At 35.3% G+C, this 26,855-nt stretch overlaps 1 pseudogene; it reads right to left on the bottom strand.

Annotated features, from left to right (window-relative positions):
* Positions 1–10,731: 10,731 nt before the first annotated feature.
* The window catches only part of LOC149846975 (L-ascorbate oxidase-like), a 29,865-nt pseudogene continuing 13,741 nt past the window's right edge, over positions 10,732–26,855 (bottom strand).

Here is a 26,855-nt window from a genome sequence, read left to right on the forward strand (position 1 = left end):
TGAGCAAATTTCTTATATGAAATTATTTGGCTACTCTTGCCTGTCTTGAACATCAAGGACATAGGCGAACTTGTTATTATGTGATATCCTATACTCTTAGGTCATATTTTTCTAATATTAAGAACCCAATTGGGTATGCAAGGTTACTTAATCAAACAGTCTCCATTCACCACCATAAGAATCGATGGAAGGCTCATGTCTAATCTTGTTTGGCCTGTTGTTTCTGGCTCCCAAGGGTGAATAAAAGGAGTACTTTGGAAGTTTAAGTAAATATTCCGTCTATACATATGGGATTCAGATGCTTTTTATTGTGAACAAGAAATATCTTTTTCACTTTTCTAGGATGATATATCTATGAGTCCCAGCAGAGTTTTGGGTAAATTTGTTAGTTGTCTTTAATGGCACTTTAAGGAGTCAGTTTTATGTAATTGATAAGAGTTGATAATGGTTGTTGCATGTTGGACTTAATTGCCATAACAATTCCTTTCACTTGTCATCTAAACTTACACTCCTATTTGGTCTTTATTATACTCTTTTTAACTCTTATTCTTTTTTCCTCCATAGTTCTAATGTGTTGTTTTATCTTTTGTCTGGCTAAAAAGTACAAGATAAATCTATTTTTGAACTTATAAAAAAAATGATAAATATACCTTATTGATCAAGTGCACATGCAAGCCAATGAAGTATATCTAAAGTGTAAACAATGTTTACATTGCCATACAAGAAACTATAATATCTTGGTACTTCAAACTAGAGATTCTGGGTGATCAAACATGAAAGTTTAAAAAGGAAAGCACAAAAGCAAGGAAAGGCATAAGACTTGTGGAAGAAGTGTGCTATCTAGTCAATGAAAGGAGTTAGCAAGCAAGAAGCTTCTCATGTGCAGAGAACTTACCACGATGCCAAGCTCAAAAAATGTGTTTCATACTTTATGCCCTCATGAAATTTATCGTCGGTTAAGTAACATAGCCGAAGATATTTGTCATCAGCGACTTGGAAATATATGATTTTTAATATAAATATGATGATAATTATCGTCATCTATTATCTCTTGCTGATGATAAATAAAGGTTTGTATTCTCCCTTTGTTAAGGTACCTCCTTTGCCCTTGTATAAGATTCTTCCCTTCTATTCTCTATACTCTTTATCTTTATCTCGCCATTGCTATTGGATGCAGCTATGGCTTCAACTTTCTCTATACGAACAATGATGTTAGCAACAGCCTCAAAGTATAAGTCATTATGTCAAACTTTTTTACCACTAAGTCCCCCTCTCCCTCCTTGGATGCTTTCGGGGTGAGAGACATGAATGTAGTCACAAACTTGTCAACCTTTTTTGCAGATTCTGGTTCAGATTTGGGTCACAATGAAATTGTTAGTTATTTTTTGGCCTACATTGAAGGTGTTAGCTGTTTCTTATTTAAGCGCAGATTTCTGAATTTTTTATTAGTGAGGCTATATTTTTTTTGATAAATGTCGAACACCTAGGTTTTTTGGCCATTGAGCAAGCTCCTTCTCTACCCATGTGTCAAGCCTAATATGTATTTCATAGTATGAAGTACCACTCAATGCGCAAATTTTCTTCTTTGGCTTTTTTTGCTGTGTTCCAACACTAGCCGATGATGTGAGCATGGACCCCTTTGAGACAGTCATCTCAATTACTGCCCTTAGAAACAGGTCAGACCAGCCCTTCAGTGGGATGGGGTTGTTCGGTTTCAACAAAACCATTGAAAAAAATATAAATATATTTTGATAATCAGGTGTGTGAGTGTAGTTGTTCATTTTTTGATGTCCCGCTTGCCAAATGTTCATATTTGGATAGTTTCTACTTGCAATATCACATTTGGTTGCAAAATATATGATTTTGCAAGGTTGGTAGTTGAGTTTCTATGTTGGTCTTATTGAATTTCATGCTTCGTGGTTTTGCATGTCTATTGATGAACCACCTGTCCATTATTCATATTTGGTTGGTTCTCTCCTGGAAATATTTATTTGGTTGCGGAATATGATATTTTTTTGGTAGTGGTAGTTTTGATTTATTTTGATAGTAGTGTTGATTTTTTTATGCTTCATTGTTTGGCATCCTTCGCTGATGCTGGTCGTTTTAGGAGTAGGCATTCTTCAAGTGTTGTTTATGTTGTTATGGTTATTAATTTCAAGAGTAGTTGTTCTTTATTTGGTGGTAGAATAAATAATGGTTAGTTCTGCATCATCATTGTCATTGTTATTTTGTTATTTTAAGATGTTACAAAGTCATGTGGCTCATAAAGGGCAGGGTATAATTCGTGTATTCCTCTATTCAAAATTTAGTATGTAGTTGCATGCTATAGTTATTGTTTATGATGGTTGTTTTTATTACTTATAATGGTATTAGAGTGTTGGGGATGTCTCTAGTCAGGTGTGAGGGAAGTGTGGTAAGTTCCATTAATGAAATAAAGAACAACCCAGGGGAAATAGTCTTGTTTTAGATGGGCTACTCCCCTAAAATAGAAGCAGACTGGGATCAATCTGATCCCAGCTTGCCGATCTGACCTAGGTGACCAGCAAGGTGCACCCTTGTTGGTGCACCTCGGCTAGACTGCAGCAGGTTAGCCCCAAGCTTGCAACAACCCAACTACAGTCCCAACAAAAAAATAATAATATCATACACTTATGAAATTACTTGATTGTTATGAAGACTATGTATGATTGAAAAAGAAAAATATATATATTACATGATTGGCTATGTATGTCTTATTTGTTAAGCCCTATGCAAATCAGGAACCAATCACTACCTAATAAAATGTTTGTATCTCTCTCATCTCACGGAGTTTTTATGAAGGGTTTATAACATATGAAAGCTAATAAAAACATGCATTTTATGTATAAAAATGAGCTTTGGTCTTAGCTTGTGTATAGTTTGGCGATTATTGTAATAGTAGGGGTAAATTTTGCCTAAACGGGTCTTGAACCGAATACGGGCCGATTAAGTTATGTGAAATATGAACTCCTGATGTTAATGACATGCAATTATGACCTGAAATATTGTGTAAATGCATGTTTTAAATTCTTAATAAACATGACATCGGATGAATTATTATTACATGTCAATGAATGAATGAACACTACTACTGAATTGCATGTGCATTGTAGTGTGACATGTGATTATGTATGGATGCATGTTATTAATCATATTCAATGCCTATGAATGAATGCATGAATGAAAAGTGAATGTGTTACAATTTTCATGTGTGACATAAAAGCATTATTGACATTGAATCATCTATCAAGGTGCCCAAACTGAAGTCACAAATCTTAGTGATAGATTTATTATGTATATGCATGGAAAAATAATAGAGTTAATATAATTAAAGAAATGTGATGTTAACATTAATTTTATTGAGTCTTACAATGAGAGGGTACGTGGTACTCTAGCCTCTGTGAAACCAAGTTTTTGAGCACAGAAGGTTGTTCATCTTCAACCATGAAGATAAGAGAAGCCTCCATATTAGTTGTGGGGTAGTAGGTTAAGGAACTCATGAGTGAAGTCCAATGCATTAGGATGAAGGTATTGGGAGCTTTCTCTCGACTAGGTTGTCCCTTACCTAGGACTGGTGAGAGGTGTTCGGCTATGGTTAAGCCACAACTTGTTTGAATATACCCTTGTTGAGTCTTAGCCCTGATTCAGGTTAAGCCTGTGTAATACCCACAATGCTAAGAAGTAAAACCCTAAATATTTGTACAATTATATAGCCATGACATGCATCACGTAAAAAAAACTTAAATAAAGGCAATTAAAGTCACTCATGGATGAATGTTTTTCCGTTTTGCAATGGTATGCATGTTTATCTACTCATGCATAAAACATATATTGGCTTCTGAAATACAATCTTGTTATGCAATTGTTATAATATATATAGCTGAATTAGATATTTATTTGTTTTAATGGTTGAATGCACTGTAGTATGTTTTATGTATATTGGTTTTAGTTTACTTGTATTGGTATTCCCTACCATGCTTTCACAAGTTTGACTTATTTTATGGGTTTTCAGGTAAAGTACGATGTATAGCTGCAAAGCGGATACAGGATGATGAGATGGCATCGAGAGCCAGTCTTTTTCTTTCTCGAGAATAGTTTAAAAAAATATTTATTATAATTTTAGACTGAAAATACTCTGATATGAATTTTAAATTATTGGGACTGAATTAAATTTTAATAGTGAAGGTTATTCACACTTTAATTCAATTATGATGATTGTTCGTACTGTAACCCGCCCAAAATGTTTAACCCAAAAAACATATTGTTTTCATTGATTTAAAAAAAAGCATAAATTTTTTGCATTAAAATTTTTGGGTTTTATAATTGGTAATAAACAAATTTAAAATTTTCTATAATAACAAAACAAAAAATATAGGTAAACAGGCAAGCAACAAAGACATGATATAGGCTTTGAAAAAACATTACAAAAAATAAATAGAATAGCCTATTTACAATGTAAAAACTTGAATCATCAAGAAAACAATAAAAATAAATAAATATTGTTCTCTAATCGTGTTTATAATACAAGATACATAATATATAAACAACCAAACTGAAGGATAGAGGCATGTGAATCGTTAAAGAAATAAATTATTTAAGATAACTAGCTAGACAAATGAACACTCACACACAAATGATTTAATAAAAAAAACATAATGGGTTATTGAACATGTAAAGATTACTTAAAAACTATGAATTTTTTTCACAAAATAACTAACTCATTGTTATCATTGCAAAATTTTACTTTTGCAAGTCAAACTGACCTTTGAAAAAGTTTTTGAAAATAACTTGCCCCCGTTTTAAAATGTGGGATAATTTCGAAGAATGAGACTCGTTTGTCGGTACGAGGTTCAACGGTTCCTGACACTTTTATCAGGGGTAATTGAACCAAGGATCAATTTGGTGTTTTGCTTTGCTCAACTTGTCTAAATCGTGTTTTATTTCTTAAATGCACAAAGAATCAGCCATGTGCTATAAATTTCAGAAAATGCAGATTTAAAAACATGATGTCTACTTTGGAATAATTGGAAAATATTGGAAGAAAGACACCTTTGAAAATCGTGAATTGCATTTGGAAAACTTTTTTGAAGAAAAGGGAAATTGATTTCTGAGGAATTTGATTTATGAGAAAACTCAAAATAACTTAGAGAAAATTGATTTCTTTGAATTTGAACTTTGGAATTGGGAATGTAACTCGGAAAATCAATTTTTGAGCTTTGAAAAGCATTTGGAAATCCTTTGAAAAACCAAGGGTTTTGAGAAAAATCAAGGGAAATTTAAGGAAAATCATTTTTTCTGAGATGAAATTGAGAAATAAATCAAAAGAAGGGGCATGTGGCCCTACGAAATACTTTCATGATGCAATCTAAACCTAGCTGAATGAATGCAATTTTGAAGAAAATATTTTATGAAGAACTTTTGAAAAAATTATTTGAAAAATGAAGTTTATGTGCCTTATAGAACTTTAATGAAGTAAATTTGCCTCATATCCCTGACTATGGACACAAATATAGATTGAATATATCTCATTTGATTCTAAAAGAAGAAAAATATTTTTAAAAGGTTGAAATATGCAATGTTTTTTTGAAGATAGCTTAAGAGTGTAGGCTTATTGTGGCTTAAAAGAATATGATAAATTTGGATTTTGTTCATGTTCTGACTATGGTCATAAATACGAACTCAATCGAGTTTACCAACTCCCTAGAAGCTAGTGCACATGTCATTAGTGTAGATCATGGTGAAATTGAAATATTCATGAATCTTCATCCATCACACATTAGCATTTATATAAAGAAATAAATTATATGCATATGCAAACCCTAATCTAAACAAGAATTTAAATTCTTATTCCAAATTTACAATTAATTTACATCACTAATTAAATTTAAATAAAGGAAAGTATAAAAAAATATAGTCTTGAGTGTCCTTGCAAAACTAGAAAACTTGTTAGTGGCAAAAATGTTGGCTTTTCTGGATTTATCTAATAATATCTGAAAATTACTGGATTTATCTGGATATAAATCCTTTTCCATATTTTTCGAAGATAAACATAATAAAATATGATATAAAATTAAAGAAATAATAAAGATAAATAAATTTAAAATTCAGATTTTGGAGAAAAATGATAAAAATACCCCTGAAAACAAGACTATGGCCTTGAAATCAAGGTTTTCAGAAAAGATTTTTGTAAAAATTTGGATTTAGGGCTCAAATGGATTCAAATCAAAGCCAAATCGGGTATGAAGTATTCTAACATGATTATAAATATGATTAAAATAAAACTCTATAAAAAAATTGAAATATCACAAAAATGGTTATTTTTGCCAGTGTTTTACTCAAACCTGGACTCTGCGGGTACCCTGTTTTCATGATTTAATCAAACATATATCAAATGAACAAAAAAATTAACAAAAATTGACATGGATAGTTCTGATAACCCTAAAATTAAAAATATATGTTTTTGGTATTATTTTAATATGAAAATTAAATAAAATATTAAAATATATAATTTTGCTTGTGGGCACGTACCTGTCACAGTGTCAGACCCGAATCAGGGATCAAATCACCATAGAAATTCATAAAATTGTATAAAGAGGTACTAGACAAAAAAACAGAGATTTTCTTTTTTACAGATCAAAAAAATCATCTTCGGTTAGGGAGATCATTCTGGCAATATACGATCAATTATAACGAATATATAACAAGTTGAAATACATGCATCTGGTTTCAGGTACAGTAAAATATAGCAAATCATATTAAAAATTATAAAATTTTAGAAGTGAACAACAGATACACATAGGAAGATTTTCCTTTTTACGGATCATCGATCGGATCTCCAGTTAGGGGGATACAATCGACACAAGTTGATCTAGAGTTTAAACGAGGTATATCAGGCTCTGAAAAACTTATTCTACTTTTTGACAGAGGGAAAATAGCAAACAGATGTAGAAAAATATAAAAAATTTACAGTAAATACTATACATTAATACAAAACCACTACAACTTATAGAACGCCAATCGGATCTCTGACGAGGGAGATATCGCTTCTGCAAGTTGTTCCCGAATCTTAATAGTGATTTCACGGTTTAAAAAAATTAGGTTCGGTTTTCTATTTTTTGACAGGGTTTCCGAACCCAAAATAACCTGGTTTTTTTACAGGGAGTCACTGAAAAATCCGTGAACCAACCCTAAAAATAATTAGATTTTTCCAAAAAAGATTTAACCATGAAACAATACGATTTTCGAGTGCCCGGGTGTGAAACACATGGATATTCGATAAAATATCAAAAACCCTAATTTAAACATGAAAAATAATGAAAAAATATGTAAATAACACAACGAATCATGATTTGACATTTGAAAACATGAAATAAGCATTAACATGATAAAAAAAAAAACAGGGAAGCATGGTAGAACATTTGATGTAGCCATTAAAAGATGGATTCGACCCATTAAACAGGTGAATCTCATTCTTTTATCGGCTTAAATATAAAAAACATTAATATAAATGATTTTAATGGTTTGAAATCATGAAAAATGTCCATACACAGTCTTAGATCATCTTCTTGAATCGATTCCATGGTTCTTGAACGAAATCCAAGCTTGAATCCAACACACGAGGGGCGACAATGGCTTGAACATCAAATAAACATTAAAAAATTAATGAAAAATAATAAAAATTAAAACAAAGTTTACCTTGGATTGTTGCAACTTCAATGGAAAAAGGAGAGGATGTTGGGAGGAGAGAGAGGCCACAAAAATTGAGAGAGAAAAGCCTCCTCTTTGACCCTTCCCCTAGAGTCCCTATTTATAGGTTTTCAAGTTTTAATTAGGGAGAGTACTAATTGCTTTAAAAATTCTCAAGTTAATCAAAAAGGGGGGGATGGTTTTGGTGAAGATTCCTAACCTAAACTAACTCTAGCTAACTATCTAAATTGACCTAATGAAGTTCTAGATGATTTAAGAGACCCCAAATGTGGCGCCACTTGGTTTTTAAAAAAACCCTAATTTTTAAAACTTTAAAATCAAAGTTAAAGACTAAAGTAAAAATATAACTTTTTAAAATGTTTTCTATAATAAAACATTATGTCACCCAATGGACTTGAACCTGTGACCTCCACCCTATGAGTCCATAGTCCTGACCACTGCGCCAACTCCTCTTTAGTTGCTCTTTCTCGCAATTAAAATCCTCTTATCTACTTATGACCATCCGTCTAAATCCCTAGCATAGACGTTTTTCTTAGGCTTTTTTTTTCTTTCCGTCTCGAACCTAAGACGTCTCTTCCTCTTTTGCTTCTTAACTCTTTCCCCATTTAAGTATGATTGTTTTTCATAGTCCTCTCGTTCGAGTATGACTTAGTTATCTGAAAAAGTTGAACTAACACACTACCAATATGAACCCAACAATCCTTTATCATTATTTATTTATTGCAAAAAGACTCAAAATTTTTAGGGTTTTACATGCTGGACAGTTCATAGATGGACAATGTAGCTTAGTCTACTTTTATTTTCGTTTCGTTTCATTTAGTTGCTATTGCACTCTGAGTTTTCCCTTTATGTAGTTGTCTCGAGACTTAGTACTCATTATTTCAATAAAGGTTTGGTTTGGTATGGATGATAATTGTAAGCTCTGTTGTGGTTGGTTGTTTTATCCAATTGGGAGTGGAACTGTAAAGGCCTCGGGTTTTTGGAGAGATTTTCGCTATGGTAAAAAAAAATCTGCATTTTCAAGGGTTATGAATTGGGGTCGTTACAACATATATATAGTACGAAGTTTGTATTGGATCGTAAAGATCTTATTTAAGTAATTGATCATCAAGGAGATCAGAAAATAAGTGGTGATCTATGCATATAGTACATTACGAAGTTTCATGAAATTCGTATGCTCACTGAATTATATATAAAGTCATTTTTGTTCATTTTATTTTTAGAAAGAATCTTAACTTTTTTCTTCTAGAACCCTCAACATTTTTTATTTTTCTTCCTTCTTTTCGATGATTTTCGTAAAATATTTTTTTTGCATTTCAACGAGGTTGTGGTATCCTTCACATCGACGTCTCAGATTAGGTCGAAAGGTGAGTTCCATAGCCTCTTGCGTATTTGTATTATTTCATGCTGGACTTTTTATTTTGTTTGTAGATATGAGTATTTAATAGACCCTTGTGTCTTTGTGTTTTATTGTTGTTGTGGATAGCTTTTGTATGTCTTTTTGTATTTTATTTAATATTTATCATAAAAAATTATTGTTTAGTGTTCACTACGTTTAAGGTTTTTTACAGAACGTTAGATGCTTTGTAAAATGTATATTTGTTAAGAGTGGTTTAATGAATTATTTTTTTATTTTTTATATTTATCTAATATTTTTTAATGAATTGTCTCAATGTTTTATGTCTTATATGTAGATCTTAGGTAGTTCACGATGAATACTTATAAACATAAAGAAAAATGTGATAGCAAAAAGAGATTCAAACCCTCATCCTCACTCCAAAGCGAGGACCCAGTTGCGGTATCTAAGGTATAATTAATGTCACGAGTCTTGTGTGTATACAACTAATGGTATAATTTTATGTATGTATTTATATTAATTTTTAATTGATTACAAGAATAGGTTATTGACACAGAAAGCAAAGAGCAGAAGCCACTAAAACCGAAAAAGCATGAATTTTATGAAGAAACTTTGTTAGCAAATGACATAAGTATTAAGTTTGCACATTCAGCTGCCAATTCTTGATGTTGTTTTCTTTCAACACTTTCCATTACATGCTCCCTCAGATCCAACGCCGTCTCCTCTTGGGCTTGAGCTCTATTGGACCTTTCTTAACACCAGACGATAACTTGCATGGCGCCTGATTTTTTTTAAGCAACACTTACATTGCACATAATTTTTTCAGGTGACAACTTAGATGTGGTTCAACCAAGGCATCTAATTTTTTAGGTGACAAAAAGGTATAAAAGGGTAAAACAATAAAAAAAAAAACCACATGGCCATGTTTTGATATTTTTTTAATAATTGGTCATATTTGACATATTTCTCTAGTCTCAGTCAAAACAAGGAATGGTGCCAAGTAAGCACCAACTATGTTATTGTCGTTTATGTAGCGTAATTGGACTAACTAAGAGCCAGTTCCTATAAAACTAAGCATGTTAATCACATCTACATAATCAGACATAAAAAAGAAAAACCTGAAAATCAACATCCAGACAAAAGTTCACACTAATTCTGTCGTGAATTATGAGTTCATGATGTAAACTAAAAAACAAAACAAAACATATATAAAACAAACCAACTGCTGTCGCTTACAAAACCATGGACTTTTTTCCCACACACAAAAAATTAAAAGATGTGAAAAAAAAAAACAGTTTTATGTTGTCACAAGGACACACATTATTTTGGTGATACCAGTGGACATGCTCGGACATGGACACGGACACCAACATGCACTGCAATATTTTTAATAATAGTGAAACATTGTTAATGTTTTAAAGTTTTATTTCAATAAAAAATATTTTTTAATATTAAAAAATCAAAAAATGGTTTTAAAATTATTAAAATTTATAAAATGGTGTCCTCGCGTCCTCTTTTTTCAAAAAAAAAAAATTGAACCTTTGATTCGGACCCACGTCATGCCTCTTGTCCATGTGTGAAAGATTCAGCATATTTATTATTCTGATCCATATAAAATAACAGAACAACACTACAGTGGGTGAACATTATCAAGACATGCTCTTGCCACAACCCATAATGGAACGTGGTAACTTGGCGACCTTTTCCACCCCTTCTTCAAAAACCACACCCATTCCCAAGAACAAATCTGGCTCAAGATGACAGTGAAAGATCCAGACGCCTGGGTTATTTGCCCTAAACCTTATTGCTGCCCATCCATAAGAAAACACGGGAAGTGTGTTCTTCATTACTGGGTCCACCAGGTTTAGCTTGGATGAGTCCTTTGCGGGATCAAAGGCCCCAAGTCCATAACCCAAGACCCAGAAATCATGTCCATGCAAGTGCCATGGGTGCACCTCACTGGTGTTAGGAAACAAAGTGTTGGCATTTTGCAAGATCACATCTACCACGGATCCGAACTTCAGCCGATAAATCGAATTGCCGTATTTAGTATTTCGATTCCGAGGTGGCCGGAAGATGTCGTAATTTTCAGGGAAGTAAGTATCGGCCGGCGACGAAGGATCGAATGCATGTTTGACATGGCTCTTCTTTAGTGCTATGAGGTAAGGAGTCTGTGGTAGGGCAAGAGAGATGTTGTTCACAGACCAGCGAACGAAGCCATTGATCGTATTTTGAGTGATGACCCGGTCTGGTCGCCGAGGTGGTGGGTTGATGTAGTCCTTGTGTGTCTTAATGGCAAGACTCTGGGCTAGGGCAGCTGCAGTGTCATTCCATGGGGGGCCAGCTGGTGGCAAGGTGTGTGGGTGCCGCTGGGGCGGGTTCCATTCGTAATTCAGTATGGCGACACCAGTGGGAGTGTCTGACTCACGAAGCGCAACGTTGGTGCTGATCCAGTAGTTCCTTCTCGGATCTTGGTTGGCTTTGAGCAGCACAGAGTAAGTCTCTCCAGGGTAAATGTAGAGGCTCTTGACAACAAAGGGCACTACATATATAGTTGCCATCTGCTTCCACAATAGTCATGTCGTGTCCCTGTGATGGAATATTTTTATAGAGTTATCAAACTTGTTAGCACAGGTTCCACCAAGTACATGCCTTCAATAAGAAAAGACCATGATAATATTTAGACTTTATCTGTGGGGTTAGGCAAACCCTCACCAGTTACACAACTCTACCATTAGGATTTGAACTTGCAACGTCCCAACACAAGTTGACGTGGTAGATCACATATATGGGGTCAGATTTAATTAAAACAACTTGCAATGATGAGATTCTAAGGGCGGTATAATGAAAGGCTATGGGTTTAGGAAATGAGTGGATCCCAATCGTTTAAAGCAGCTGAGAGGCGGGAACATGACCAAGGCTGCTGGAAATGTGAGTCTGTGGGGGTTGTAGCTCCCCCACCTATTTGGGCTTCCAAGAGCCTCCTCTCATGGTTTATTCACGGGTTTTGGATCAGGTGAAATTTAGAATCACTGTTGGTTGTTGGTGATTTTCAATTGTTTTTGACTGGACGCCAAATTCTCAAAAATTATTTTGAATGGGAGATTTGGTATCTGGCCCTTGATCCACAAGGATGTGTGGTTCAATATCACCTGATCCCATCTCTCATTGAAGATGCAATGTGTTCGCAGCAGTATAGTGAATCGATATGGGATCCAATGAGCTCATGTCTCCTAGCTTGTCATAGGCCCAATCAAGTGCTTCCATTTTGAGTAGGACCCATAATCAGTTGTGGAATCCACACATCTCCACGTGTTTGGCTACGAGGATTCCAGTTATGAGACATGAGATTACTGGATTTGGATTTGCCAATGCATATACAAGCTATGAGACGCAATGTATACAGCGTCAGTATAACGCATCTCTTTACTCTCGTGAGCATATTTTGCACCAGTAAACATGATTCATTAATGACGTTGGATAGGAGGCACGCCAGTAAAGAAGTAATTTCTTGTAGTAATACTTACCTCGATTTGGACACTAAGAGGGGATGTGGAAGCGACACTGGCCATTCGCAACCTGCATGTCTTTCCAGGGCTAACAGTAACGATGTGAGGAGCACACTGAGGGTTTGCCATGTTGCAGGTGCTACCCATGGAATCCATTGAAGAGCAGTTGTACTTACCCTGTCCTTCGATCAAAAGAGACTGCGCCATGAAAAGGTTTCTACTGCTATCAACAAATTAACCGATGACAGTCTGACTACTATACAATTGCATGCACGATCCAAATTATAATTTAACGTACAAGCATATACATGTACAACAAGTCTAGTATATCACGTTGGAAAAGTTTTAATGTGAAGAAAGAGAAAACCAGGAAGTAGTGATTCTTAAGAGGGCCATTAGTGTTCGGTGCAATGATAAGGTGCTCAGGTTATCAGCTCAGAGACACGGGTTTAGTCCGGAGGAGAGTCACTTCTTGAATAAAAAGTAGAAGGTTAGGATCATAGTTATACCTAAAGCTTTTTGCTACATGGGGAAACTCATTCCCCCTTAAGCTCAATTCAGAAACGGGAAACTCGTTGCTTCTCCGAAGGAGGAAAAGCTTTGGGAAACTCGCTACTAAAATATGAGAAACCCAATTCTTTTTAGTGAAAAACTTGCTTCCTCTTAGTTTCCCAAATTGATTCCCTTTCACATTCTTAAAGTTTCTCTCTTGCTTATAGTCACTTCCCACTCAGTTCCTACATTTTACATATTAGAAAATTATAATTTTTGTATAGCAAGCCTTAATGTTGGTTTTATATTGTTTTATATTTGTGTTCACATTAAATCTTATTAGTTTTCACCTGCTTCATATTACTTTCTCTGTGTTTCCTTTTCATTTTTTCAGGCATTTGCATAATCGATTCACAACCGTATTCTGCTTCCTACCTCATACTACTTTTTAACACTCGCTTCTGCTTCACCCATTGCTTCTCGTATCCATTTTGTTTCTTGGTAACTATGGGTAGTACCAACTTCAGTACCATTCCTCAATGAGATCAGATTCAATGGTCCGGCCCCCAACAACATAGTGCCATGTAGTGGCTGCCTCCTTCCATTAAGAGGGGGCACATAAGGTTGGGTGGTAGTTGTGTCATTAACCAGAGTTTTATTTCACAAGGAAGCGGTGTTGGTGTTCATAGAAACCATAACTAAAATGTAAAAAATAAGAATACATACCAGTAGATGTCATAGATGAAATAACCATTAGCACAGGTGCACATTGTTCTCCTCAACCTATCAATGCCTAAACCATCAAGTCGATGGTGAGCAAGACCCTAAACTCAAATAAAAAAAGAAGACACCTTGGTTGTACTTATCAAGCAACCATGACTCAATTTATAGTGGGAGAAGAGTGTGGGGTTACATACATGGTATTCATGTATGTAAACCCTTCACATGCCATATTGAATGTGAACCCTTCACATTCACGTAACCCCCTCCCCACTACTTCTCCACTAAAGCCTTCATTAGTGTCTTGTGTTAAACCGGCTCACACTTAGGGTTGGATTCGATCTGAAATGTTCAACATTCTTTCACTTGACCCGTTGACACAGAAATGCACAAAATTGAGGTTCATACTGTTATCTTGACTTAATTTTTCATGTGGATTCACATGTTATCCGGTATCACAAGAATGAATCATATGAGTCATGAAGACGAACATTTCTTTATAAAATGTCATATTTTCATACACTACAATATAATTCATTTTTAGTGCTTTAACATGTTAAGATTACATTTATGAATAGGTTGGTCTCTAATCCATTCTATTGATCCTTTAATATTGTTATTCTGTTATTCTCTTTACCCAAATAAGAAATCCTTTATGCATAATCAACAATACACAAAGTCATTAAGAATCAATTTTAGTTTCACAAATAATATCACATATAACCATAATGTATTGTCATATATCAGAAGGAATCAAACAGACCCATCCCCTTTATATGTTGAGAATATAATCTCAATGATAGTAAGGGGATATGAAGTTATTTTCTTCGTACTGATTGTATCAATATACTCCAGATGATTCTCAGTTCTTTTTTAACAATAAAGTACTTTAACTCTATGTATCGACATGAGGTTGAGCTCTTGTTGTTATTCAAGAACACAGTAGCTTCATTATCACAAAAGATTTTTAGTAGTCTCTCAATAGAGTCCACAATTTCAAGACCCATAATAAAGTTTCTTATCCAAATTGTCTGAGATGAAGTCTCGTACAGAGCAGTGAATTCCGCCTCCATAGTATGAGCAGTAGTTGTAAACTGCTTTCTGTTTCTCCATGAGACAGCACCACCTGCTAGTACAAATATGTATCCAATAGTGGACTTTCTATTATCGAGACATTCTATCAAGTCCTCATCAGAGTATCCAATGACCTCTAGGTGGTCAACCTTTCAGTAGGTTAACATATAGTCTTTCGTTCCTTATAAATAGTGCATGACCTTCTTTGTTGCCTTTCAGTATGCAATGCCTAGATTTGACTGATATCTACTAAGCATTTCTACAGCAAATGTGGTATCTGGTCGTGTGCAGGTTTGTGAATACTACAAACTCCTAACCACTGAAGCATATACAACCGTTGTTATCTGAGCTTTCTCATTATTATTCTGAGGACAATCCTTTATGCTCAGTTTATGCCCTTTCACTATAGGTGCTCATTCAGGAGAACAATTCTTCATCTCATATCTTTTAAGAACCTTAAGGATATAGGATTTCTGAGAGAGGACATGGACACCCTTAGTTCTATCATGATGGATCTCAATTCCAAGGATATATGCGACCTCACCCATGTCCTTCATATCCTTCATGTCGAAATGAGAGAAAAAAATAGTGTCTCATATAGTATGCTCAAATCGTTAGTTGCAAGAAGAATATCATCAACATATAAAATCAAAATTATGAACTTACTCTTACTAGCCTTATGGTATATGCACTGATCAGCAATATTTTCAGTGAATACAAAGTTTAAAATTACCTGATAGAACTGTTTATACTACTGACGGGAGGCTTGTTTAAGTCCATAAATTGACTTCTTCAATTTGCAAACTAAATGATTCGAGTAATCTATACTGAAATCAAGAGGTTGTTATATGTATACCTTATTTTCTCGATCCCTATTCAGAAAAACAGTTTTCATATCCATTTGATGTAGCTTTAAATTAAAATGAGCTATAAGAGCCATGATTATCCTTAACGATTCCTTGGTTGAGATAAGAGAAAAAATCTTATTATAATCAATGCCATCTATCTGTGTGAAATCCTTTACAATGAGCCTAGTATTGTATCTCTCTACTTGCCCTTTGGAGTTTTTCATAGTCTTAAAGACCCACTTACAACCAATAAGTCTTACTCTATCAAGTCGAGGTACATGATTCTACACTAAATTCTTTGTCATAGAGTCAAACTTCTCTTTTATAGCATTGATCCAATGTGTTGATCTTTTACTTTCAATAGCTTCTGCAGAGGTGAAGGGATCATTATCAATGTCTATGAAATCATTGAGCTTTTGTAAATACACCACATAGTCTGGATAGATAGCATATTTTATGGTCCTCGTAGACATCCATACAGGTGCTACAGGTGATTCAAAATGAACCACTGCATCATGTTGTTGTTGTATATCCTCATCAACAACTTGTTCTATTTGGGATTGATGTTCATTGATAGGATTTTCCAGGGCATTATCTAAAGGAACAATAATAGGAAAAACAAGATTTTTTTCCTTCGCAAGTAAACATAAATCATGCATTTCCTCAAATTTAAAACTTTGAGATGCATTTATCCCAATAAAACCTATTTTCAAGAATTTTGCTTTATCTATTTCCATTATCTGTGGTGTATAAGATGGACAATAAAACCTAAAGCCCTTTAATCTTTCTTGATAACCAATGAAAAATCTACTAATCATTCTAGGATCAAAGGCTTTTATATGTGGGTTATATAATTTATCTTCAGCTGGACATCCTCATATGCACATATATGATAAAGAAGGTCTTATACCAGTCCATAACTCGTAAGGAGTCTTTTAGATGACCTTCATAAAACCTTATTCAAAATATATGTTGTTGTCCTTAAAGCTTCACCAAATAAGGTCAAGGGAAGGTTTGAGTGATTCAACATGGATCTACGAATTTCTTCTTTCATAAGTTTTTGGACTCTCACTTTCGAGATGTATCCTAACCTTTGATGCCAAGGCAAATATGATTGATCTCCATTTAGGCTTCGTTTATTGCCAATCATTGTGTTCTCAACAGAGTGAGATTTCTGAATTTGGAATTTGATTTTCAAATGATATAAACTATCACACATATATACAAAACATACAGAAATAGAATTGTTAACAATAATAAGGTTAGAGTTTTCAAATTTAAAAACAAAACCAAACTTATCAAGTTTTAAAATCAAAAGAAGAATCTGACTATAGGATGAAACATAAAATGTATCAACAAAATCCAAAATGAATTCTAACTCCAAAACAACTTTGTAGGTCCCAACGTTCTTGACATGCGAATGTATTTTATTTTCTAAGAAGATACTTCTTTCATGCTATATTGGTTTCCTTTTGTTCATAAATGCTTACAAAGAGTTTGCAATTTTCATCGTGGCACCAGAATCAAGTCATCAACTATGCAATGAAACATAGATCATATTGCACTCATGAAAAACAAATGACTTATTACTATTGTTCTCGAGTCATTTTTTAAGCTTCAGGCAGTTCATTTTCTTATGTCCCTTCTTCTTGCAGAAAAAACGCTTTATAGAAGAATCTCTTACCTGGGATTTGGTTTTCTTCTAAGAGTTTAAACTCTCCTCAGAGGTTTTCTTCTTAAAGAAACTTTTCTTTGCCCTCGGCCTATGTTTTTCTTGATGAGAGGCCATATGTGCACTCGACACTCTCTCATCTTTCAGTCTGACATCTTCTTCAACACACTTGGTCAAGAGGTCATTAAAAGATCACTCATCATTATGTATGTTATAAAAGATCTTGAAGGATCCATATTCAGTAGGCAATGAAGTCACAATCAGATGAATTAAAAAGGAGTCTAAAATGGTGAACTTCATGTCATTTAGTTAAGATGCAATATTTCTTATCTCCCAGATGTGTTGTTAGATGCGACTCTCACCAGAATATTTTATAAACACCAACTTAGACATCAGTGTACTAGCCCTAGCCTTATTAGAACCGACGAACTGAACCTCAATGGCTCTCAGGAATTCCTTCACTGTCCTGTAGTGAGGAATGGTGCTTTGAAAGTTCTTAGTCACTCTGGATTGCAAAAGCAACAAGCTAAGTCTATTCGAGTGCTCCCACTTCTCAGAGGTAGTCTTTTATTTGGTTATACTCTGCTCTATAAGAATAGGAGGTTCGTCAATCTTAAGGGTCAAATTTAGGTCCATGTAACTGAGAGTGAATAATACTAATTTTTTTAATATGAGAAATTTGATATGTCTAACATAAGGATGCTACTAGAACTATCAATGATGAAAGAACCTAGTACAACAAGAAACGAAAGGAAAAAACCTTATAATTGCTCAGACGAGACTCATGTTGAAAAGGTAAAAACTGAAACCCATTATTATTTATCTTTTTTGAGATAAGCATAATTGAGTCATTATCATTTCACTTTGGTAAAAATGATAATACTCATAGTTGTTTTGTCTTCTCAATTCACAAGGAATTGACTTAAATTGATGAAACTAGTAGATCATGTAACCAAAGGTAATTCAGCACTGTACATTTGGGTACGAACATGTTTTATGGGGTGATATACATATCTACTATTACACCCTATATGATTTTAGAATACAATGACCTACCTTTGGGTAAAATCATTATTTCATAAAGTTACACACAATCATAATACAAAATCTTAATACGGTCCAAAGAATTGACTTCAATTGATGAAACTAGTAGATCATGTAACCAAAGGTAATTCAGCACCGTACCTTTGGGTACGAACATGTTTTATGGGATGATATACATATCTACTATTACACCCTATATGATTTTAGAATACAATGACCTACCTTTGGGTAAAATCATTATTTCATAAAGTTATACACAATCATAATACCAAATCTTAATACGGTCCAAAGAATCCTCAATCAACACAACTTAGATCATTTTGGTGATTTCATGAGTGAGTTAATTGAGATCTTTTACTGCAAACATATTCTTATTATGGAGCATGCTCATGCATAGATGATAATGCATGTATATTCATAACAAAATATGTATTATATCATCAAAAAATATAAATTCATGCTTCAACTTATATGCATAATTAAATTTTGATAAAAACACATAACAAATGTCATAAATTTAATCATAATTCATATGTAAATATCATGAATAACTTAAATAACATCAAATACATGAAAAAAAGTCATGATTCCATGATAATAAACAGTTATAAAACATGAAAAAATAACAAAAATATGCTTTTATGGTAAAACCCAAGGTCCTCAAGCTGAAACCGATTTAAAAATGCTTTGAATCGGTCTGAAACTGCCCCGAACCGGTCAACAAAGGGCCAAAACCAATTTTTAAACAGTTGAATCAGTCTGAAACATGTACAAAAGCTCATAAACCCCTAAAACCAAATGAGAAAATCCTTGTTCCTTCATAGATTCATGAAAATGGGGTTTAAAATTAAGAATCAGTGAAAACCGATAAGAACCGATCAAAAATGCCTCTAAACTAGTCCTGGAATGCTCTGTATCAGTCACATAACCTGTTCAATTTTAAATGGGTTTAAATAGTATATGAACCTTATTTCAAACCTGATCTGATTCAATTCGGATCCAGAATGGATCTTGGATTGGATCCATTGATCTAGATCCAGACCTGTGTATGACCGGGTCCAGAGTTGGATCCCATGATCCAAACCCACCTCAGATCCAGTTCTAGTCCAAATAGGATCTGGTTCAGATCTGGATCCATAATATGATCCATATCCAGACCTAATCCAAATAAGATACGGGTTGGATCCAAGAACCTGACCCCATCCAGACCCAATCCATAAAAGATCTGGGTCAGATCCAGATCTGAATCCTGGATCGAGTTAGACCCAGTCCCAATATCTCAAATAGATTCGGGTCTGGTCCCATCCAATAGATTGTATCCTGACCTGATCCACTCGGTTTCATAATGGATCAGGTTCATGGATTGGGCCTGACCCGTGATGTGACACAGACCCGATCCACCCAAAATGGGTTTGGATCGAGTCTACCACCGGATCGAGATACCCGATCCGACCCGGATCTCTGACACCGAATAAGACCCGAAAGCCAAAGACAACCAAACTTTAACCCCCCCCCCTGTTTCAAATGATGGCCACTGGCATAGGCGAGTCCACTGGCGATGGCAACCACCTCCCCCCGCACGGCGACAGGACCCTCCGTCGTCGATGGCGCCAATGAAGGTAAGTCATATTTTTTTTATGTGTATGTCACCCCCATTTAACCGGCCACCATCATTGGTAGCCACCTTAGGCAGGCGGCCCCAGTCATTGTCGGCTACGGCCAGCTTCTGGTGGTTTGCCACTGCCGGCCTGGGCCGTTCGCCGGCGGGTGCAGCGGTGGAAAAGAATTGGGTAGGGATTGGCTTCCCCCTCTGTACTTTCATGTCGACAACGGCCACCCTCTTTCGAGAATGGCGATGGCCGACTGTTGTCGTAGGTAGCCATCCACCAGCAACAACAACTAGCTAAATAGTTGGTTGCGCTGACTGTGGTTGTTCACAACCACAGTAGCCGGATCGCTCCTGCGGCCACCATTGGCAGCTGGCCTCATGCTATCGTCGATGATGCTCGGCCACCAGAGCATGTGGCAACTCGGATCGAGAGCTCCTTGCGAAGGAGTTTCGAAAAAAAAATGGTAGAGACCTAATGTCCGGTGACCCTGCGACCACTGCCATCCTTCATGGGGAAACAAAAGGTACTTCTGTCAACCCACATGCGGTGAGTCGCCGGTCAATGCCGCTTCCATCACCGTCCAACTTGACAATATTAAAAGAGAGTATGATGAGGGAAAACAATGCCGACAAAAGTTTTGGTGAGCATCGCATGAACGTCGACGCACCCACATGCACAGCGAATGTGATGTGTGGGCCCATAACCCAATGTTGGCATCCGTAGAAACCAGAACCGCAATGTAAAAAACAAGAATACATACAAGTAGATGCCATGGATGAAATGATTGTTGGCTCAGGTGCACGATGTTCTGCTCAACCTACGATGTACCTAGGTCATCAAGTCGATGGTGAGCGGGACCCTGAACCCAAATGAGAAAAGAGAACACCTTGGTTGCACTCATCAAGCAACCATAACTCAATTTATAGTGGGAGAAGAGTGAGGGGTTACATACATGGCATTAATGTACGTGAACCCTTCACATGCTATATTGAATGCAAACCCTTCACATTCACCTAACCTCCTCCCCACTAAAGGTCCACTAAAGCCTGCATTAGTGTTTTGTGTCAAACTGAGTTACACTTAGGGTTGAACTCGATCTGAAATGTCCAACAACGGGTCCCATCATATAAAGAAAAAAAAAAAAGAAAGACTTTCTAAAAGGTTCTACTATCACCTTCTAGTAAAAGTTCTAACCTATGAGAGTAGGTGTGAGGGACTTTTATTGTTAAAAGAACAAGATGGAAGAAAAAACTAGAGCCTGCTTCTGTCAGCATGGCAGTTTCCTACTATAATGTTTGGATTTTTGTGCAAGCTCAGCCAGCATTTCATTCATGAAAACTTTATGAAACGATGGGCCCTTAGTGGAACAAAAGTTCAAGTTCATGAACTTAGATCGCACGTAGCCACCTTCTCAACATTTAAACAAAGATTTAGTTTTATGTTTAAACCCAGATAAATAATCTAGTCCAAGTCCCGGTCATGGTCGATCGACAAGTTTCTATTTCGATCTAAGAGTTCGATCCCTGATTAAAGGTTAAATTTCAGGTCCAGGAATGGGTCAAAATTGGTCAAAGAGTAGGGGGCCAATTGAATTAGATCTGAGACTGCACATGCATGGGTCTGGATTTGATGAGCCCAAATCTGGTCCACATTTTGTAAAATGTGAATCTGTTTTTTGGTGTACAAATATGCTGTTAGCTGAACCAAAATGATAGTTCAAGTTTGCATCAAAATCTGGTCTCAATCCAAGTATGAATTTAGACTCCTGCATATGGACTGATCATATCTGATACAACTTTAGACCCGATTCAGCTTCCAAAGCTGGACCTTGTCTTAGTTATCATTCCGTAGCCAGATACTGGCACCAGCTTCCGTAAAATTTGGATCCATATATAGCCTTATCCATCTACTAATCCAGATCGACATCCAGTTCCAATTGCCAACTAAGTTCACATGTGGGTCCATATATGGGAAATTAAGTCCAAAGGGGGGTCCAAATTTACATTAAAAAGTCGGCCAAGTTCTGCACAAGATTATGGGCCCAATGTTGACTTAATCAGTCCAATTTTTAGTCTGAGTCTGGATCCAGACTTGGTTGTGGGTATGTAACAGTGATGACACAATCTTGGACTTGATTATGCCAACAAATCAGTATCTGGAACCGCAACTCATTTCAGTGCCACCGCTGCCAAACTTTATGTCCGAAATCCATTCCATATATGGAACCAATTTTTATGTCCAATTTAATTTGGAAGCCCAATCTTGGATCCAGAAAATCAGAATAATTGGTCATAGACCCTTGAACTTGACTATACTGGGATTCAAATCATATTCTAGGCCTACGTATCTGATCTGAACTACAAAGCATGGACTGGAATCCAGATAAATTTTTTTATTTCCTGCTTTGATCTGCACTTAAAGCTCAAATACGTTCCAGTTAGAGAGGCCCTTAACTTGTGTTTGAATTGGTGGGTTTGGGTGGAATAAAAACCCAATACCATCAAAATTCTTCCATGAACCAGTGGTAAAAAAAAATGATGGGATTCGCTTCCAATTAATCTCAAGTCCATGTAAACCCAAACACATCCTTTCTGGATTTACCCACCAATTCCTAAAAAAAAATAAGATAAAGCTGAGAAATTGCATAGTCGTTTATAATGCAGTTTTTCTACATGTATTTAGCCCACATCCAAACACCCCATTAGTGAAATATAGAGTGTGCAGTATAAAGATAACATTGACGGCCCATTTGTTTCACGGGCCCTCTCGTTTTTCCCATGGGAAAACGGTTCCCCAGGGGTTTTCCCTAGGGAAGGGTTTTCATACGGCAACCCAAATGCCCTGCAAGGGAAATGTGGGGCCACCTATGTTTATTTCACCGTCCCGTGGGAAAAACGGTCATTTAATACGAAAATAGCCCGTCTTTCCCGTGAATCAAACAGGTCCCGAGGTGTCTCACAGCTTTTCCCAACATATGAAAAATGTAAACTTTTGAGGAAGTTAATTACCTGAGGCTCCCCACCCATTGCAGCCATCCCTCTCATGCCACCCATCTCACCCATTCCATCCATGCCATCCATTTCAAATCGAACGGCCAGCAAGTCAGTTGACATCTCATAAGTGCTTTTGTGATACCAATCACTCAGAAGGATACTGTGCTCTGCGTCGTACGAGAAGGGCTCTGTCACACCATCTGCAACGGCTACTTGGATTGAGCCGTACAACCCTGCAGTCCTTTGCATACCATAGTGAGAATGGTACATGTATGTGCCCGCCTGCATTTTTCATCATCTTCCTGTTAGAGACTTACGGGTGCCAAAGGGTCGGATCAGGTTGGAACCTTGGTAGGGATGTAAATGGTTTGTATTCTGGTTGGATCTAGGCATTACCAAGTCCCACTTAATCAGGTTTGGCTTAATTGGGTTCAAAGTCGTATTCAAATTCGGATGAAACCAAACCCGGATCCGACCCTGTATTTACATTTAACCGGGTTGGGTTTTTAGTCGAATTCGGGTTCAAGTTTGAATGCAAAACTTAATACCAAACCCAAATCCCATTATTAATTAAATCCAGATTTAGCTACCAAACCCGTTTAATGGACTCAGATTCAAGTCGGGTATCGTATCGGGTTGCACCCAAACCATTTACTTCCTTGTAGCGTGACGAATATAGGTGATGTTTTTTAAAATATCATGGAAAAACACTACATTTTAGCGGCTATTTTAAACAGCCAAAATATCACCATATTATCATTTTGATGAAATCATGATATTTGCATTTACATCAGCATATAATATATCATTATGATATAGGCTATTATAGCTATAAATTTGTTTATTTTTGCCACGATTTTGCCAATAAAGACATGGTAGAAACCACCAAAAAATAAAACAAATAAAATAAAATAAAATGTCACGATATTTTCATGGCCGATGCCGTCAACTTACCTTATCTACCATGAACTTGTAGACAAATGTTTCTCCTGGCAGAATTGGACACTGGGTAACTCCTGCAGTACCATCACTCCAAGGGGTTCCAATCTGTAAGTATTGAAAGTTAAGAAAAAGAAGAGTGATTTATGCAACCTCTAATTCTAAGATGAAAGAAAACACCAATAATATGCACCACAAGAGAGAGAAAGTTGGGTTTCAGATATTAAATTATTATTGTAATGATAAAATAAAAGGTAGAGCATAGTGAGTTAGAATTTATCCTTCAAAAACTGTACAGAAAAAACAGACTTGTTGGAATTTCTGCTGATGTCCACCAAGAAGATGTCAAGAATCGAAAATGGCTTGAAGGCGCAAACTATGATGCTCTCTTAAAAGAGACAGTTGATCCTTTGGGTAAAAACCAAGTGTTGAAAGGTAAATTGTAGCTTCGGTTTTGGGATACAATTGAGCCTGCACCTCTTGTATTTTTCTCAATCAGCTTTCGCACTAAGGCAACCGACAACCACAATGAGAAAGAGAAAACAACTTTGATTTAAGAGTGAAACGAAGAAGGAAGTCTACACCAGCCAAGATAAACTAAAGTCACTACACTGGATTAAAGGACCTTCAAAGGTATATATAGACCTGGGTTGGACAGTTGGTCAATAGGTCTTTAGAGGTCCATTGACCACATCATTTAGAATGCCTCGTAAGGGTTCTTAAAGCCATGTGCATTCATTAATGGCTCTTGAAGCCTTGCATGCACCCATTATGTCCAAAATGTTGGCTAGTCATTTGGGCTAGGTTGGTTAACCTCCTAAACCATTTTTGGTGTTAAATCTCTTTTAAATAGGTTTTATGATGTCCAAAATAATTCAAAAAGTAGTAATAAAAGATTGGTCAAAGTCAAGCCAAGACTAAGACCAAACTGGACAGAACATATCTGAATCTAAAGCCAAGGTCAAAGCCAAACCAAAACCAAATTCAAATCCAAGTCCAAGTTAAAAGTTTAAAGGTCATTTAACAAGTCCCTTAAAGGCCTTAACCTCTAAGTCAACTCTACACATTTTAAATCCAATGTGTTTCTAAAAAAAATGTTCAATATGAGAATAAACATATTTCATAAAGTGAATTTTTCATTCAAAACTCATTTCTCAAAGACTTAGGCAAAGAGAGGGTTATTTGGACAAAGAGCTTAGTTCAAAAAGCATGGTGACTTCTTAGAAGCAAAGGGTAAGCTCATGAAGTTTTACGTTGCCAAGACAATGACCGTAAGTATGATAGGCAAAGCCAGCAAGACTAAGTCTCTAATCCTCGGGATGGTTTCTTCGTGTAATTATAAAAAAAATTATAAATCTTGAGCCTAACAATAATAATTCCTCGCATTGATCAAATTTATAATAGAAAAAATATAAACTTACTTGTGAAAGTCATATGCATAAATGAATGTACCTTTTGAGTTTGAACCTTCACTTAGTGCATATGGGATAAAACTAAGTAGCTAAGCTTTGAACTTATTCCTCATTATAAACATCCTAAGCTCACACGTACATTCTTTTAGGTATTTATATGTGTCAGCAATATATCGAGGTTGTATATATTAAGGGTTCTATACAATATCTAATTTCATGAGTGCTCTAGAGACAACCTAGATTTCATAGAGGTGACTCATACCGCTACACTCATATAAGTGAATCTATCGAAAACGGAGACCTATTTGAACCACTTTAATCAAATTGGCCTATGAATCTCATTAAGAGTCTTATATCACAGGTTTCAAGCACTTATATCAGAATGAGACATGAAGATACCCTCTATCTTCATATGGTGTTTCATCCCATTACTTTAATGACTTGTTTTTCTTATTGAACCAACAACTCAAGCGACATGAGTCACATGGTTGGTTCCATCATACATAATTTCTTTAATAGATTTTATTAACATTTCCTTAGATGTATTTTGAATAATCTTTTCGCGAAAAGGCTTACGTACATGGTTATGCTTAGTTTTGTCATGATCTTTCATAATCAACAAAAATTACTCTTTCATTGAATAATGATTTACATAATTATGTTTTAGACTTTATAAGTCTATATTTCTCTAAGTTCATATTCTTCACATTTATATAGTTGATTGATTTATTTGATCTTTTATATAATATATGGCTTTCATATTTGCAAAGACTAGTATCATCAATTGTATTCATAGAATCAAGTGGGTTGTCACTATACGTTTAGATGTTCAAGATACTTTAATATCATAATTGTATTTTTAAGTACATCATGTCTCACAATCTTAAATTTTCAAGATTCTTGAGGGCATAAAATGAATAGTATTTATATAACTCATTTTCTGGATTATCAATTCTTTGGCTTATCTCACTAATGATATGATTGGTCTAGTTCCAACTCATAGCATAAATAAAAATTATCAATGATATCCATACATTAGGACCAATATTTTTTAGTGTAAAATAACACTATGATCATTTTGTATATCACGAATCAAATTTTCTCTAAAGTTTTTCAATATGAATAGATTATAATCCACTTGCATTGTAAAATAGCTATAACATCACACATTAAAATAATAAATCTCATAACATGAAAATTTAGTGAGAAAAATATTGCAATCAATTTTGTTACTCATAGCTAACTTATCACCCATATGAAATGTACTAAAATTATGAATAATATGTTAGGATCATAAAATATATTATCTATTATGTTTGTCTAATTAAGATATAAAAACTTATTTTAAAATGATATATAATTTCTCAATAGAAACCGCCCTCAAATTTATCACTATATAGATATAGTGGATATTTAATGGTTAAAAAATCCCTCTAGAGATCAAAAAAATAATAAATTAC

This window comes from Nuphar pumila, chromosome 2 (assembly GCF_984573655.1).
Source record: "Nuphar pumila chromosome 2, dmNupPumi1.hap1.1, whole genome shotgun sequence".
Classification (NCBI taxonomy): domain Eukaryota; kingdom Viridiplantae; phylum Streptophyta; class Magnoliopsida; order Nymphaeales; family Nymphaeaceae; genus Nuphar; species Nuphar pumila.